Source organism: Dermacentor albipictus, chromosome 1 (assembly GCF_038994185.2).
Source record: "Dermacentor albipictus isolate Rhodes 1998 colony chromosome 1, USDA_Dalb.pri_finalv2, whole genome shotgun sequence".
Lineage (NCBI taxonomy): Eukaryota > Metazoa > Arthropoda > Arachnida > Ixodida > Ixodidae > Dermacentor > Dermacentor albipictus.
This window is the reverse complement of record NC_091821.1, coordinates 248754890-248772366: the sequence shown is the minus strand read 5'-3', so window position 1 is coordinate 248772366 and position 17477 is coordinate 248754890. Positions and strand designations below refer to the sequence as shown.

The following is a 17477-nucleotide window of genomic DNA, read 5'->3' as shown; positions in this document are numbered from 1 at the left end:
TAGCCGACAAAGGAGGAGCGCGTTGGTATGCGCGGTTGGTGCCCGCCGAGCGCTGAAGCGGCGCCGGGTGTCGTCTCGGTCAACGGGGCTGGTTTGAAATCTCGAGAGGGTCTGAACCTCGCGTTTTCTTCGTGGTCGCCGCAATCGCCACTTGTTTTCCTTTTTTCTCCTCTCTGTATGTCTCATTCTTCGCCTGTATGTTTCACTTCAACTTTTCGAATAAGGGAAAAAAAAAACGAAAATTCACGTTCTTCCTCAGTCCGGTCTGCTCCGCGACATCAGCACACGAGCTCTACCGCACGGGTCGAGACCTGCCTCAGAAACAAAATATGTGCGTTCCTCTAAGGTTTAGAGTGTCGCAGGCACAGCCATAATGGAGACCCTGCGCTTCGACGCTGCAAGGAGTAGCGACAATGTCGACCCTGGCAACGGGAAGTGGAACCTGGATGCCAGAAACATTCATTTCCGTCATTGTTGTAGCAAGGACAAGCACTACTGACTTCCGAATGGCGCGGTCCATTGCTAACACACAAACAAAAACAAAGAGCTGCGTCAGACGAGGGGGTGTCTAAACGACCGCCTCCGCGAGCACAGCAGCAGTATGCGAAATGGCAAAAAAAAAGAAAAAGAAAAAACTTCTCAGCGCTTTAATGGCGCATGCGGCTGCACACCGTAGTTTGAGCGCAGGAGCCTCATTAAAAGACTCCGCGGCGACCGCACACGCATAACCATAGATGCTGCGCAGCTGGCGTGGGAAGGTGGCGAATGCGTCGGCAAGCCGATCATTGCACCACGTGACGAATAAATGGTTTCGGAGAGCACGGAAATGCGTCCTTGGCCTAATAGCGAGTGTTTTCTTTTGTTACATAGCATTTCGCTTTGTTATTTATGACATATGACGTCTTAGCAATCAACCATACCACTTGAAAGTCAGGGCTTGTTTTGTTCTTTTTTTTTTCTTTTTGCAGTGTATAGGGTAGCCAACCGGGCTGAGTTCTGTTTGGTTAACCACCTGCCTCGCCCTTCTCGCTCTCTCCGGTCGCGGGATCGAATCCCGGCCACGGCGGCCGCATTTCGATGGGGGCGAAATGCGAAAACACCCGTGTGCTTAGATTTAGGTGCACGTTAAAGAACCCCAGGTGGTCGAAATTTTCGGAGTCCTCCACTACGGCGTACCTCATAATCAGTAAGTGGTTTTGGCACGTAAAACCACATAACTTAATTATATTTTTTTCTCGTTCTCTCCAGCCGTGAGTGCGCCAGAAGGAAAATGTTAGAACACCGCTCAAACAAAAGCCTTTAGTGCCACCCAAAATCAGACAGCTGCTTCAGCTATTCTGGGTGGCACCCAACGGTATGACGACGACTGCATGCTACGGCACGACGACAGTAACGGCACGACGGCTCACACTTCGCGAACTCGGTATCGAATCCTGGGTAGGTATAATTAAGGCTTTCTTTCTTGGCGACTTCGGACAACGAAAACGTTATGGTGATACTAGCGACACACGCCACGAAACCTGGATGAAGTACAGCTATCATGCACTGTCAAATTCGAGAGTTGCTCTTCCCCGGGGCGTCGAACTGGCTCCGGCCGTCGTAGAGCATACGTGCCCCTAGTGGAAGGCAATCAAGTCGCCCAGCGCGAGATTTTATCGGCAGAGACAACGCAGTAGGAGAAACAAAAATGGATACAAACAACAAAGCAGCAATATGAGAACATGCGGGTAAAAACTGCACGAACCATCTTTGACAATACCGCATTCTCTGAGCTCCCTGTCGACAAGAAGTGTGTCTATCTGCGTCACTCGGACAACCGGCACCGGGAAATGCAGGTCGTGACCCGGGTATCACAAACCCAACCACCGATTACACGTTATGCGCCTACTCGATCGTGCCTGAGTCCCACCGGGTTCATTACGTCAACAAGGGACGCGACCGCTCCGTGCCTCGGCGGACTGCGCAGGAAACACGGAGCCGCTGTTGTTACCCGGCAATCGCAGCCGGGGCTGCGTGCCGGGGCCGCACTCGGGGCTTTTCTTTGGCCCCTTGGCTTCGGGGCTCACTGCGCTTGGCGGCAGCGCGCTGATTGGTCCCGGGCGTCTCTCCGCTGTATATTATCGCCGACATCGACCAGCCCCGGCCGACGACGATACGCAGAAAAATAGCGCCGCCGAACCAGAGCGCGCGCTTTCCCGCGGGAAGCGGCAACAGCCCCGCGCTCGCCTGGTGTATAGGTGCATCAATTAGCGGGAGCACGCGCAGCCATGCCCAAGGCCTGAACAGAGCCAGAAAGCCACGGCAGAATAAGAAAACATGTCCAAGTGAGGTCCCACCTCTGAACACCAGAAGCCTTAAATTAATCCATCACTTGGTGACGCCGCTAGCGCTTAATCTCTTTCCAATCACCGAGAATGTCACCCAAGAGGAAGACGGACGGGCGCGCTCACGCGTGCTTCAATGCTGGAAGACATAACGCTTGATGTTAAAAGCGAACAAGGCAGCGTCAGGAGAAAAAATATATATATGTATCCAGCGAAGGCGCAATTACTGAAGCGGAAAGTTAGTAGCTTGCAGCCCGGATCCTTTCTTTAGGCGCGGAGAATAATTTCCGGAACAAAAACGCGGCGTCCCTGGCATCGAGGAGGTAACGATCGTCGCACACGGCGAGAAAAGCCCAATGACGACAACATTACTCAGGAAAGAGAAGAAAGAACGACGCGACAAGCGCACGGTCCCGAACGGCAGCAGCTCGGTGTTCCTCGCGCACATGGCGGCGACTTCCTTCCCCATTCTCGCGACACCCACGGCGACGGTACCATAGCGACGACAGAGTCCCACTCCAGCTTGCGGGCGATACGGCGTTTCCGACTTCCGGCCAGCCACTCCATGCGAGAAGCGAGCGGAGGCAGCCGGTTCCGCGATTCGAACCCCCCTCCCGTTTCCGCTGATGCGGGCCACCGATTGCGCGGCAGCGGAGACTCCAAAACTGCACGCACGCACGCACACAAATCACTAGACAAAATCAAGGCAATGCTCGCCACTCTATGAATACGTCAGATGGGCTTAAAAGATGTCCCAACATCTCTGTCGTCATGGCGCGCTTAGAAATAAAGGTCTGAATTCTTATTTGATATCGGGCCTCTTATCTCGAGGCAGCGTTTGAACGACGAAAGCAGCGAGCAAACGATGTACCTTGTTCATAAACAGGCCTGCCTTTCGCTTTGCACAAACTGCTCCAAAATAGAGCACTTTGTTGGATTGCTTGACGCACCACGGCTACTTGCGGTCGTTCTACATGAATTTCTGACAGGCACGAAAGAACCGTTTCAAGAAAGAACACGGTGAGCAATGTGCTTGCAAAATGTGCTAGACTGATCGGGGTCAGCCGCCCGCCACTGTGTTTCATCCTGAAAGAAAGCAACAACGGCGTGTACCAAATAGCTCTGAACGAGTCGCGAAGAACGCACTTTGCAGCATAAGCGAGGTGTTGTTCTCGCACGAGAACGACACAGGCGCGGCATCTTGGTGTACGGTCAATGCGAGGGTTCGAATCCCCTGAAGTACCTGGCTGAGAGGCCCGCAAACCACGCGACAAAGCCACATAATTTACAGCGCGTACGAGTTTCGACTTGCCACGTTTTGTCCATAATCGATCGCGCATACTACACACGCCTCGTCTGGCTTTGGGCTAGTAACACGCAGAAACTGGGTCTGACATTCGCCGATTTCAGGCAACGCGAAGAACAACCAGCTGGCACAAATTGATTCGCAGCCGCCTGACCAGCGCGAAGTTCTCCCGTGACTCGTGGCTGCACTGTGAATGCGAGCGCAGTAATCGATCACCGCTGGATATATAACCCGCTGAATCAATAAGAAAGCCTTTTCGCCGACCCCAACGACGGAAGCTGAAATATTCAGCCTCTTTTTTTATTTAGCGGATCTGCTGTGTATGTTCAGACCAGAAGCACAAAAGAGCGGATCTAGCTGCTTCATACATAGGAGAGGGCAACATTAGAAACACCGCAGCCCGAGCGCTTGCTCTATTTTCTTGCGAAGGATGGAGGGAGCTCCGCCCGGGGGGCACGGCGCCCAGCCGATTCATCAATCTTGAAAAAAAAAAACTCATTCTTTTAACGAACGAAGCTTTCGGCGTTCCCTTTTTGCGCGTGGCTACGGGCAGAAACTAAATGAAACCTTTTACTGAGATTGACTGTTTTCAAGACCGGGGCAACAAAGGAGCGGCCAATTGGTCCCCCCGGCCGCGCTTTTGCCGCCCGCTGCTTTTTTCCCCGTCAAGCTGCACGCCCCATCGGAAGATGCGGGTGGCGGACAAAGTGTTCGTGCTTCGCAAATCGGAATTCCGAGTCCATTTGCCGTTCCCCTAGTCATACGCACGTACACGACGCATCAGTCCTAATTCGATTTATCTACGTTTGCATTCGTAAACTGCAATGCATTCACTATGCAGCTCACAGCCCGCGGGCTCTTTTGCCCTGCCTGTCAACGCCCATGCGAGTCGTGTCTGCAGCCATACCGGGGCAGACCTTTATAATCTGGGCCTTTCGGGGAGGCTCTCCCACGCGCCCAGCAAAGAGGGAAGTTGCGTCGAGAGAATGAAGAGGGCCGGCTTGGCGTGTGACCACGCGGCCGGGTCCGCGGGGCCATTGTGTCGCGCGACAGTGGCTCGGCCACTGCTGCATACACTTAGCATACTGATCGGGCCGTCGATTCGGACCCGCCAGTGCACATCTGTTGCCGCCGCCGCTCGCTCGCCGCCGAGGGCCATTATCTAATAAGCAAGCCGGCGGCCTTTCAAGAGCCCATCTTGATTTCGATTCCGCCGGCGACGACTTTCACCTTTCAGCGCTGGCGTCGTCACTCCCCTGCGACCCTCGCTCGTGCAGTGGCGTGGCATGATACGGTACGGTCGAAAGCAAGTTCTTCGCGGTGACTACGCCCATGTATGCTACCGCAACTATATGCATTCTTCAAAAAAAGTTGTGTAAAGTGAGTAACCGCGGCAGTTACTACCTATGGACTATCCGTTGCTAACCTTGTATTATTTATATGCTAACATAAGTGATCGATGCAGGTGAATGGAAGCTTAAGTTAGGAAAGTATACTACCTCGTCTTGGCCGTGGTCTATAAGGCCGTGTTGTGACAGTTTTGCGCAAGATTTAGAGCAACTATAGTTTCTTTCAACGTATTCGATTAACAGTTATAAGCTACGTCGTGGCGCACTAATGCGAAGACGGTACGCAATAGAAATTTAGGTCCACAACTCTGCATGATTATTTGTCCAAATACATAGGTGCTCACCGGTACGAACTGTGCTCCCATAAAGTACTGATAAATACTCCTAAAATCGTTTTAAAATAGGTGTCGCATATTAACTTTGCTGTTCTTTTGTGTGTGTTCACGTTTGTTGTTCATGCATTCCTGTGTGTAATTACCCGAAGTCGCTGTGCCATCATGATGTATCTGGTAAACGTGACCACTAGGTACCAATAATTGATGGTTAATTAATATGACATAAAATGCTGTTCTCGTTTTTCATTTCTTTATTTTACCTTTTTCTGCTTTTACAATAGCCTCGACCTAATATGAGAATCCAAGTAGCGCTTACAAACCTAATAGTCCCACTATGGCACGCGTAATTATCGTGCAGTTGTGTCAGTAGTGGTTACTACGTTTTGGAGCTCATAAGTGAGCCCGATTGATAAAGGTAACTACGCTTGGTTAGTAAAGTTACTACCGCTACCGTTACTAAATGAATGTTACTATCTAGGTAGAGAATATTGTGACAAAGACTTAGAAATTTAAACTTATGAGCTAATACGACCTTTTTTCTAAGAGTGTAGGTTCAAGCAATGGGAAAAAATACACCAAAGCAGCACCGATCTCTTCTCAAAGCTATTCAGGCTGCCGTGATCGGCGTGACCAATGTCCGAGATGTTGGCAAACTAATTTGACGAGAGTAAAATTGATTCGCTCGCACGCACACTACTTTGAGGATTAATTCGGAGACGGAATATCGATGGAATGAAACAAAAGCGCTAACTCCTTTCTTTAGAAACGATTCTAGCCCGAACGTACCCTCAAGGCGTATACTGCTACAGAGCACGGAACCGCGGGTTGGAATCCTGGCCGCAGCTGCCGCACTATGCAAAAACAGTCTTGTGTATCAAGCGTTGGATGCACGTTACAATCCTGAGCCCTCCACAACGGCGTCTCCCATAGCCCCCACGTTGTTTTGGGACGTGAAGCTTTATCAAACAAACAAGACTGGGGCTGCTCTTTCGTCAGACGATACCCATCTGAAGGGAAAAGCGAGGACATCGTCGCGCATGACAGAGTTTTTACTATTTGCCAAGAGCTCATCGAACAGTACCGTCCTGTCTCGATAAGGCAGGCATTCTATCCTGGAGCCTTCGATCAGAAAGCTTGCAACCAAAGCGCATTTCTGATCGAGAAGCAGTTTGCTTTTCAGGACGGTACACGGCACACGCTCGACTTTGCAAACAGAGCGCCGCTTCTAACGCCGCGCGACAGCTAGCTACGGAGCAGGGAGCACGTGAGTGTCGGAGGGCGTCTTTGTTCACCAGAGGCTCGATTCAGCGCGGCCGTTTGTTGGGCGCCGGTTCCGGCTTCGCTCTCGGCGGGCTTCCGCCTTCGGCTAATGATTAGCGCGCCCGCCGTCGACAGCCGTCCCTCCCGGTGACGACGCCGAGAGAGGAAACCGTGAAAGACGCCCGCGATCAGACGCTGCGAGGAACGGCAGCTAACGAGCACGATTGCCCAGAGCAGGGACCGTCCGGCCGCGCTCCCCGCCCGCTCATATATGGGCGCGCTCCTCAACCCCCGTTTTATTACGTAGCGCGCAGGGGCGTCTGCTATGTCTTCACGATGCACAACAGAAGAAAACACAGATGAAGAAGGGGCGGTTTACATGCACAGCGAGTACTATACGTCTATAGCAATGACAGATCAACATTCGAACGACTCAAGCACTATACGGCGACATACAGGTTGAACCATGGGCGCTAATGTCCACGCCTTTGTTTTGTTTACTGCTTCAGCCATGCAGTTAAATCCTTAAACCTCCAAAGCGGGTTAGCTCTGTGTGTCTCGTTCTGTGCCGCGGGGCAATGTCACGAATGATGATGCGCCATTGCATGAGGCAATGTGCAGTTCGAAGCCGGATGCGCTAACCACGGAGCGCACCTTGCGCGCTGAGCAGTTTCTGCGGCGTCTGTATATAGTGACGCTGAGGACTGCAGCGGTTTTGCACAAAGTGGGGAGGGGGTAGTCTAGGAATTTTTGTCGTAGTAAATGAGTGCGCAGCTGGGGAGGGAGAGAACACTTTATCGTTTAAGTCTGGCGATTTTTTTTTTTTTCTGAATCGGCACCGCGACTTCGTGCTCAGCAATGTCTATAGCCACTCCAAAATTGACGTAAGCCCATGCAAGTACTTGACCATCAGTGTATTTATTGGACTGCGTTCAACTGTTAAGCTCGGTGATGGGCTGAGCAGATTCCCGGGGCTCCGGAGAACGGAGGAAGGGCTTGGGCACGGTGGGTGCGAGGTCCGAGATGTTATCTGCAGATGCCGCCATGGAAAAAGAAGACGCTGGAACTGCAGCCTTCGAATCGACACACCGAGGCCGAAAAGGTGCAGCCCGAGAGCGGGTGCGTGCTCTTCGAAGACACCAGACAGACGATAATGCAGAAGCCTTTTTTAAGAGAACCAGACCGCGAAAGGACAAGAGCCGCGAGGAAACGTCTCATAGCTGCTGTTGCAAGTAATTGAGCTAAGGGAATCAAACAGCCACTGGAGTCTGATTTTTTAAACTATTATTAGTGCAAAACATTCTTGCCGAGTTCAATCCAGTTTTCTGCAATGGTTATCTGGCCGGTATTCGGCCGTTTTCGTGGGCCGACGTGCCACTGGCGCCGTTGCAAATGTTCCACTGAGTATATGGTCGCTCTTCAATGAAACACTGCGTCACTGAGCATGTGTCACTACGTAGTTAACTGTCAACTGAAGTTGACTCTGCTTCAGTTTTCTGAAACTTGGAGACTGACAAAGAAGCTCGAAAACAATTTAAGGACCGCGCAAAGAGCGACGGAACGAAGAATGTTAGGCGTAACGTAAAGAGAAAGGAAGAGAGCGGTGTGCAGAGAGTAAACAGGGATAGCTGATATCCTAATTGACATTAAGCGAAAGAAATGGAGCTGGGTAGGTAATGCATGTAATGCGTAGGTTAGATATCCGGTGGACCATTTGGATTACAGAATGGGTGCCAAGAGAAGGGAAGCGCAGTCGAGGACGGCACAAGACTAGGTGGGGTGATGAAATCAAGAAATTTGCAGGCGCTAGCTGGAATCGGTTGGCGCAGGACAGGGGTAATTGCATGGAGATCGCAGGGAGTGGCATTCGTCCTGCAGTGGACATAAAATAGGATGATGATGATGATTAATTTTTTTCATCCATTATTTCTCTTCCTCCAAGAGCATTCACTGGAAAGTATTGCCACTAATGAATCTGGACACCGTGCGACTCGCAGACAAGCCCACATGGGGCCGGTGCCCTTATTTCTCCCTCTATCCGCACAGCAACGTAGAAGGCCTGCGAGCGCTGACGTCATCTAGGAAGGCCGACGCTCCCACTGAAAGCCATGATTTACACTGCATCTCACACGGCCACTTCCTATCGCGATAGAGCCGGATTCGGATCGAATTTCTCGATCGCGATTGACTCCTTCCCGCAGCTTGCGCAAAGGAGCCAATCGCGACAGACAAATTCGATCCCTAACGGACTCGATCGCGATCGAAAGTGCTCATTGTAACACCCGTATAAGACTTAAATATGATGGTCGCGCTAAGTGTCAACCGTCCACTCCCACTGGCAGGTATGCCCGCTGCGGTGGCTTAGCGGCTATGGTGCTGCGCTGCTAAGCACGAGGTAGCGGGATCAAATCCTAGCCGTGCCGGCCGCATTTCGGTGGGGGCGAAATGCAAAAACGCCCGTGTCCCGTGCATTGAAGGCACTTAAAGATCCCCTTGGTGGCCAAAATTACTCCGGAGTTCTCCACTACGGCGTGCCTCATAACCAAATCGCGGTTCCGGCACGTAAAACCGCAGAATTATATTCCGCTACCGATAGTTGAGAGGAAGGCGGAAGCCCGCAATGAAAAAATAAAAAAAGGCACCTGGAGATTCTGCGATTATGCAGGAAACCAAAAGGAAAACAGGTTAAGCAAAAGACCATTCTCCAGAAAATCAAGCTTTGTCCACGACGTTCGGCACGGGACAGCCTCGTCGGCAGCCGCGCGTCGCACCAGCACGGCCTTCTTTCTGCGACCGACGCACCGCTGCATGCTCTGTGCGCAGCAGCGGCGGCCACATTATCCCCCCGAAGCTTCTCGTGCGGGGCGGCGCAAAAAGCCGCCGACCGGCGAAACAGCCCGGCAGCCCCCGGGGATTGTTCCTGTTTAGAGCGCAACAGCAAGCCCTCCCCCGCTCGAGCGACCGGGAACCCTTGGCTGCGTTCCAGGGAAACTTGAACCGGCCTTTTTGCCCTTACAAGAAACGCCCGAACTCCGCGTGAGACCACGACCCAGCGAACACATCTGCACTCGCGAAGAACGCCAGCAGACGAGCACGCACGCACGCACGCACGCACGCACACACACACACACACACGCACGCACGCACGCACGCACGCACACACACACACACACACACACACACACACACACACACACACACACACACACACACACACTATTCCCCCCCCCCCGTTTCGTAGTGCTTAATTCGAACATACCAAATGGAGCGTTTGCATCTTCTAGCCATAAAGCACAATCGTTCGTGCGACAGTTCGTGAACTTCCGCCTTTCTGACGAAGCTATTACCAGTCCCCTTTAATGCCCGGCAGCCGAAGCGAACCGGAATCATGTAAAACCGACCGTGGTACGTGTATACATGCGCATCCAGGACCACGTAACTCAAGCCGCGAGACCACATCACGAGTGAAAGCAGGTCGTTCCTTTTTTTTTTTTTTTTCTCCTCTGAACACTGCCAGAACGCTCCATTTGGAGCGTTACCGTGTAATGTACAGAATCAATAGTAAACGGAGAACGCTTCTGATATCTGACTCAGTCTCGCGATTTTGCGAAATTCAAGAGGCGTGCTGTACGCTTGTGCGTAAGCGTATACCAGTGCTGTGGCTACGCTTGAGCCCGCTCGTCGTGCGACAATGCAGCGAGACTAGGTGCAATGTATTGTTTATTCTTACTATTGGTAACCATACTTTGCATGTGTCATCAGCAAACAGTCCAGAAAAAAATTCCAGGGCTCTCCACACTACCATGCCAGAGGAGTGCGGCATCGGCAGGAGACGCTGGCAACAACTAGACCGGTGTCAACGCACTCTACACAGGCGCACGCTTCGCCATCGTGGAAACTTCGGCCCGCATAATCGCGCTCTTGCACTGATACTGTACTTAGTTGCTGGTATAAACTAAGTGCCTCTTCCATTATTTTCTGTTTTCTAATACAAATAACGTTTCGTGTGTGCCGCTTTCTAACGCGACCTCTGAACCGCACCGTATCGCGGTTCCGCTCTCGCCAGCGTCGGACGGCTTCGGTGAGACAGGATCATGCACTCATCCTCGGTTAACGAACGACGCTTAGGTAGCCAAGTTCTTCAGTATATTTGGCAGTTTTAGAATTGCGTACGAGGCCTTACGTGCTTGAACTCGAGCACCTTAAGGGACCTTACATGGGGTGCGCAGACGAACAATTTTAGTTTAACGTATATATACTGGCACTCAAATCTAGGAAATATAGAAGAAAAACGTAAGGCACACACACTGACTTCGGTCGCTTGTGTCAAACCTCTCCAAGGCTAGGAAGTACATTAGCAACCAACCTGCCGTTTCTATATGCAGACGCGTTTCCTCAGACCTATACGAAGGCAGAATAGCCAAATAACGTGATAAATTGGGTGCCTGGGCTAGGCCCTCGTAACTTCCGCTTCATGCAAAATGAGGAGAAGCGAAAGCTTCATTCATGCGCAGACTACGGGAGGGGCCTCCGGGGCCCGAGCCCCCTCCGGAGTTTTCCGGGGGTGGTTGAGCCTCACCCCTCCCTCACGTGTCATTGCCAGAGTTTTCTCACCCACATCATTTCAGGTTTCTTTTGATTTGCCTCGACCTTCTCACTTAAAAATTTATTGTGGCTAATAGCTTACTGCGTCAATGTTGGCGCGGACCTGCATGGATTTCAATTCATACTTTGTTTTATTTCTCATAATCCTGACAATAGGAAGACAAGCGCATTAGAAGCACCAGCGGAGGCTGCCTCAACCTATTTTCTCACTTCAACATTGTTTCCACTGTAAACACCGTGCACATATACAATATATATAAATATATACACAGGACAAAGTTTGCTATATTTTTATAAAGAAGGAGGTAAGCGAATTAACAATTATTTCTAAAGGCATGGGTAGCTTATGCTTAGAGAATGAATAAATAGCTGTATGTTCACCTCGCGCTTCAAGATGCTTTGCGTGCTTTTTCGACCCAGAAAGAATTACAGGGTCTTTCAAAATCACTCTTAAGAGATGAATGGCGAAAGCCTACTCTTCCTCCTCTTATCATTCGCCTCTTTCTCTTTGCCTATTCTCTTGCTCTTCTTTCTTTTAGTCATTACTGCTCACTAATACGCATATTTAGTCATTTGTAATCAATTGTGGTCATTACAAGCCGCCGTTAGACAAGTTGGTCTTATTATTGTCATTAGTAGTCATTACAAGTCATTTCAGCCATTGTTAGTCAATACTGGTTATTACTTAATCATTTTTAGTCATTTCTAATCAATTGTATTCGTTACAATTCGTCGTTAGACATATTAGTCATTTCGTGGTCAGTAACACGTCGCGTTTGGTGTTAGTTGGAGACAAGCTGTGATAGGCTGTTGTCTTAGCGTTGATAAAGTGCACGAATGACTTTTTTTTTTTTCGCGAAACCTATCACCACAAAAGCGAACAAGATCAGTACAAAAGTTTAAAGGTGCGTTTTGTTTCGTCCCAGTCGCCATGTCTTTCTCTAATGACCAGACGAAAAACATGACCTTTGCCTTGGGAGCTGCAAATGGCAACATGAGGAAGGTCGCAAATATATTTATCAGTCATGGAAGTGTAGCGGTAGACCAAACGCATCGACTATCATCAGAAATTATGAAAACCTGAGACAAACCGGCAGCTGCCAGAAACAGCGGCAGAGTACTCCATCTTTCAGTCCCAGCCACGCACGGATGTTCTACCATTTATGGCCTCAAATCCTCATGCTAGCGTGCGGGGGAGGGGGGGGGGGGGTGGTACCTAGGTACCAATTTCCAAGTCATCAGTTTGGAGGATTCTAAACGACGGCCTTTCAATCGTTAGTCACCGGACTCTTTAAGCAACATCATGTGCACAGATGAAGCCAATTTTCACAGAAACGCCCAGGTAAATTTGCATAATGCACACTATTGGAGTGACTACAATGCACATTGAGTAAAGCGCAATCGGCACCAGTACCAGTGGTCGTTCAATGTGAGGTGCGGAATTTACGCCGGTGCTTCAATCTCATTATCTTCGGCCACACACTGACGGGATAGCGTTACGTGGACGAAATCCTTGAAGGAGCGGTGGATGAGTGTCTCATCGAAGTCCCGCTGTCACGTTTTCCATTTCTGTGGTATCAGCAAGATGGAGCACCAGCACACAGCAGTAGCCGAACACGAAACTGGATGGATGCGACTTTTCATGCGCAATAGATTGGAAGGCACGGGCCTGTAAATTGACCGGCTAGGTCACCTGGGCTCTCTCTACTCGATTTCTTTCTTTGGGGTTATGCGAAAGATCGTGCTTACATGATCGAGACGGAAGCCAGATTGGCTCAAGACAAGGATAACGGATGTCTGCCGCAAAATTCGAGCGTCGGCCATCAAGAAAGCCACCGAAGATGTGATAAAGAGGACTCAGTATACTGCGTATACCTGCAGATCTATTTGGACACGTCCTCTAGGCAGCAGCTGGTGTTCGACGGCGCTTACGAATTCATAGGTAATAAGGGCACACTGAATGAAATCTCGTTTTTTTTTTTTTTCACACGAAGTTTGTTCAAGTGCAATATATATATATATATATATATATATATATATATATATATATATATATATATATATATATATATATATATATATATATATATATATATGGGGTGTCCCAGTTAACTTGGACCAAGGTATTTAAAAAAACCGGGAGCTCTAGAGAAATCGTACCGACTGCATAGTAGCGGCAGTCGTATGTACTTACAGGCAGTATATTTTTCATCACGAAGTATTAATTAGTTAATTGTTTTTAATTAGCGAACTCTTTAATTATTGCTTGAATCGCAAACATATTATGACAATGTTGTAGGGCACCTTCAGTAACCTCCGACTCCAGAATTTATTTCGTGCTGAAGGGGTCCTGATTGTTCTTTCAAAGAAAAAACAAAACCCCGCGAAATACGAAATAGATGCGCACTCGCACGCCGCTACTCAAGCGCCTATATATGCAACCATTGAAAGATATACGGCTGCATTCTCTTATCGCCGCATCGTACAATGCTCCGCTACGCTTATCGATGCGTCAGCGGCGTGTTCTCTTGATGCCGCAACCATCACATAGCGTGAAGCCCTGTATCGAGCTGCCGCAGCTAGTAAAGCCGTGTATCTGTGGCTATGCGGTTGGGAGCGCTTGAGTAGCGGCGCGCGAGAGCGTATCTATTTCGCATTTTGGATGTTTCGCGTGCTTTTGTTTTTTCTCGGAAATACCAACGAGGCAAAGCTGAGCACTAAACAAATGCTCGATTCGGAGGTTATTTGAGGTGCCCTACAACTTTGTAACTGATATGTTTGCGATTCAAGCAATTATTAAAAAGTTCACTAATGAAAAGTAATTAATGAATACTGCGCGATGAAAAAAAAAATACTGGCCGTAAGTACATACGACTACGGCTACTATGCAGTCGGTACGATTTCTCCAGAACTCTTGGTATTATCTTGGTCCAAGTGCGACACCATATATATATATATATATATATATATATATATATATATATATATATATATATATATATATATATATATATATATATATATATATATAATGTGGTTCGGAAGGCTAGTCGGGCCCCAGCGGCCCCACCAGAAAAATGAAAACTTTCCGCCTATGGCTTCATTTATACGGCGACGGACGATGGCAAGGACGCAGCGCTCAAAATTGCGCTAAAGAAGGAGCCACATTGCATGCCAATCGGGACAGAGGCACCCCGCCTCGTAGTTCAAATAGCTCAGCTTTGTCGAGGTCCACCTCGCGTGTGGTGTGCGAGGAGGCGATGTCGACCGTAAAAATGCGAGGTCACGCAGGTCAGATTTTACATTATATCAGCGAGGCGCTCTTGAAGACAGCAGCACGAATCAATCTACAGACACCACTTATCTGCCAGTGGAAGGGAGTCAACTTTTTGCCCGCTTTCGAGCTGTATTTCAAAAAATTAATAAATAAACACTGTGGGCTGACCGTCTATCATTACAACCGCCGTGCAGCCTGCAGCAGGCTCATTCGCCCGCTGCTTTTCCGCCTCCTGCGCAGAGGTGAACCCTATTCGTATAAAGATACAGTGCACTCACGACAAGACGTCAGTGAAGCCAAGAATCAGAAGCCACCTGTCGTCAGACGGCTTCCTGCAGCCAATGTTGTCACTATGGTGATGTCCGGAGAACAACTTCCCATTCTGGCATATCATCTAAGAGCTAAAGAGGTGCATCTCCAGCCGCATGATGAAGGCCCACTACGCTGCCCACGAGCAATAGGGCGAAGGATCCCTCGTCCATGCAGCAACGACGAACGCTTTTCGGAGACGGGTGTTTTCTCATGCACGTGGTATGCGCGGATTGGACACGAAGCAGTCACCTAACGGCCCCGTAAGCGGCGAGGAATGTGTGCACACGCGTGAAGACCGAGTCCCCAACAGAGCCGAACAGTCGTGGGAACAAGCTCCGCCTCGGTCGCGCTTCTTTATACCTCTAGACTGAGGCGCGCGTGCCTTGTCGTCACCCGAGAGCACGCACGGGAGCTCGGAGACGATTCCAGCAGAAGCACGGATGAAACCAACACGGGTGTGCTCGATGACGAGATCGGCAGCCAGGAATTTCGCGATCACTGTTTGTGATGATGTCCCTCGCCCGTGTAGCGGCAAGTATAAATGCACGACGGCATTATCCACAAATGGCATCGATTCCGTCACAAGCGCACATGCTTTGCGTTCTTACAAGATTTATACTGGCTTGAAGCGTGGAGCGGCCCCTAAGGGCACGCATACCGCGCTGTAGGTTCCCCAACTCGACAGCTTATAGTATTGCTTAGTGGCACGTACCACCTTCGAGTAGCGTCAACGCGTACGTTGCGCGTTCCTTCGTGCACGCGCTGCACATCGGGTGCGCAGCGCTGGTGCCGCCACCGTCGACGTACACACAGCACGTGGCGTGCACACGCACCAGTGCGTTTTGCACGGGGCTATACCTCGCGTTCCTGTGGATACAGAGACGGGCATTGACGGTCGGTGATGGGACGGAGAGGCACCGCGTCTCCAGCAAACGGGCCGGAAGAAAACGGCTCAAGTTTGCGCAGCTTCTCAGGGCGGCAGCGGAACAAGAGCAGATCGCGTCGCACCGCCGGGCCCGATTTTCGCAGTTGCGCGCGCGCGCCAGACCCGAGGCGGCTCAGCAGCGGGCGCCTCGCTCGGCAGCCGTTTGTTCGGGCCGTGGGTGGTGATGGATGCGTGCTCTCAATCACAGTGCTCGCCGAATACATCAGCGGCAGCCAAGCGAGAAGTCAATACCGTCCCTACGCTCGGTCGAAGCAGCCGGCGTTTCGCAATCCAGGATATGCCCGCCGCGTTCCCCCCTGCGCGCTTTTCCCGCCGGGTTCAAGGACGGCGCAGCGAAAACTGTCACACCTAAGGCGTGGCGTTACGTCACTTCTTACTTTTCTGGCCTCTCCACAAAAAAGCTCAGCAAGTGTGCCTCAGTCGACAAGAGCACCGCAGCATGTTCAGCACAAAGCTCGAGCCAAGCATTCGCGCCTTATATAGGGCACAACATATCGATGTCTCATCGCTCATCTGATAACAGTACGAAAAGCAGATTTTCCATGACACAACGTGTACGGATTACTCAACGGAACAGAAAAAAGAGAACGAAAATAAATGACTAATTCGATCGAATGAAGTTTTTTTTTTCTTTTTTTGAGTTAATGTCCGTGGACGCGAAGAACTGGTGCGCGTTTTCCTAGCACTCTTCAGAAGAACTTCAGTTTGGCCTAGTTGGTATGTACCGCCTGTGCTGTTTATGTGTTTTCTTCCTATGTCCCTGTCTTTTTTGCGGTCAATATGATTTGCCTAGCACTCTAGATGCAACAGTGTAAGAGTCCGTAAGGAGTGACGAACGCGCATTCATCTGTTCGTCACGCTAGAGTGATCACTACGCCGCGCAGGGACGCAGTGTGGTCGCTCGTCGGCTGACTGCACGGGCAACGTTACCTTTCGCGTATCTACCAGCTGCGTATCTGCCATGGGGGAAGAACCGACAGTGCACTGGAGATCAAAACGTATTTATTTAGGCAGCGAACTTCTAGCGGTGGCGGGTGTTACTAGATGTGTGATAATCAGTAATTAGCTAGAATTGTTAATTAACTTTCTCATTGTCTTACGGGACGTGCTGCTGTTGCGGCATAGAACTCTAGATGTCAGTGCTCAAAGCATGTACCCCCTGGAGCAATATGAAAGGAACACCCAAATTTCCATCAAGAGGCCATGCATGCAAAAGCGCACTTCGCCCGCACAAAAGTGTTTCATCCAATTAAATGTGATCAAGATGAAATTGAGCTACATGTTAAATACTAACATATCAAGTTCCCATCCACAGCAGCAGTAATTGCTGCTGAGAAACAAATTCTGTGCTCCCTCTGATATTAGAGAGAGAGAAAGAGAGAGAGAGAGAGGGAGGAGGAGGAGGAGGAGGAGGAGGAGGAGGAGGAGGAGGAGGAGGAGGAAAGGCAGGGAGTTTAACCAGACTGAGTATCCGGTTTGCTACCCTGCACTGGGGATAATCACGACTGTAGCAGTAATCCTGAGACTAGCAGAAGTTTCGAGATATATCCCTCCCCAATCTTGCAGAGACGTGCGTAGGCATTTCAGTTGGTTTATAATGCGCTAACAACTTGAGAATCGCTTGCGTACAGAATCCGCTTCAATCCCAGCGAAACCCACGGAGGACGACTTGAGCACTGATTGGCCTCAATTTCCCAATTGCAACAGGTGCGTTAAATAATCAATTAAGAAGATAATTCTGAATTTTTAATTAGTCAAGTTAG

General features: G+C 50.0%; 1 protein-coding gene across 9 annotated transcripts in view; it reads right to left on the bottom strand.

Moving 5' to 3' along the window:
• The window catches only part of LOC135900578 (leucine zipper putative tumor suppressor 3-like), a 218167-nt gene that overhangs the window by 34979 nt on the left and 165711 nt on the right, over positions 1-17477 (bottom strand). The window contains exon 1 of one of the 9 annotated variants that reach the window (XM_065430036.1): positions 14735-14889. The exons of the other annotated variants lie outside the window; for them this stretch is intronic. The gene's annotated coding sequence lies outside the window, so the exon portion shown is untranslated. Of the gene's footprint in view, positions 1-14734; positions 14890-17477 lie in introns of those variants that run through there. 9 annotated transcript variants of the gene reach the window in all.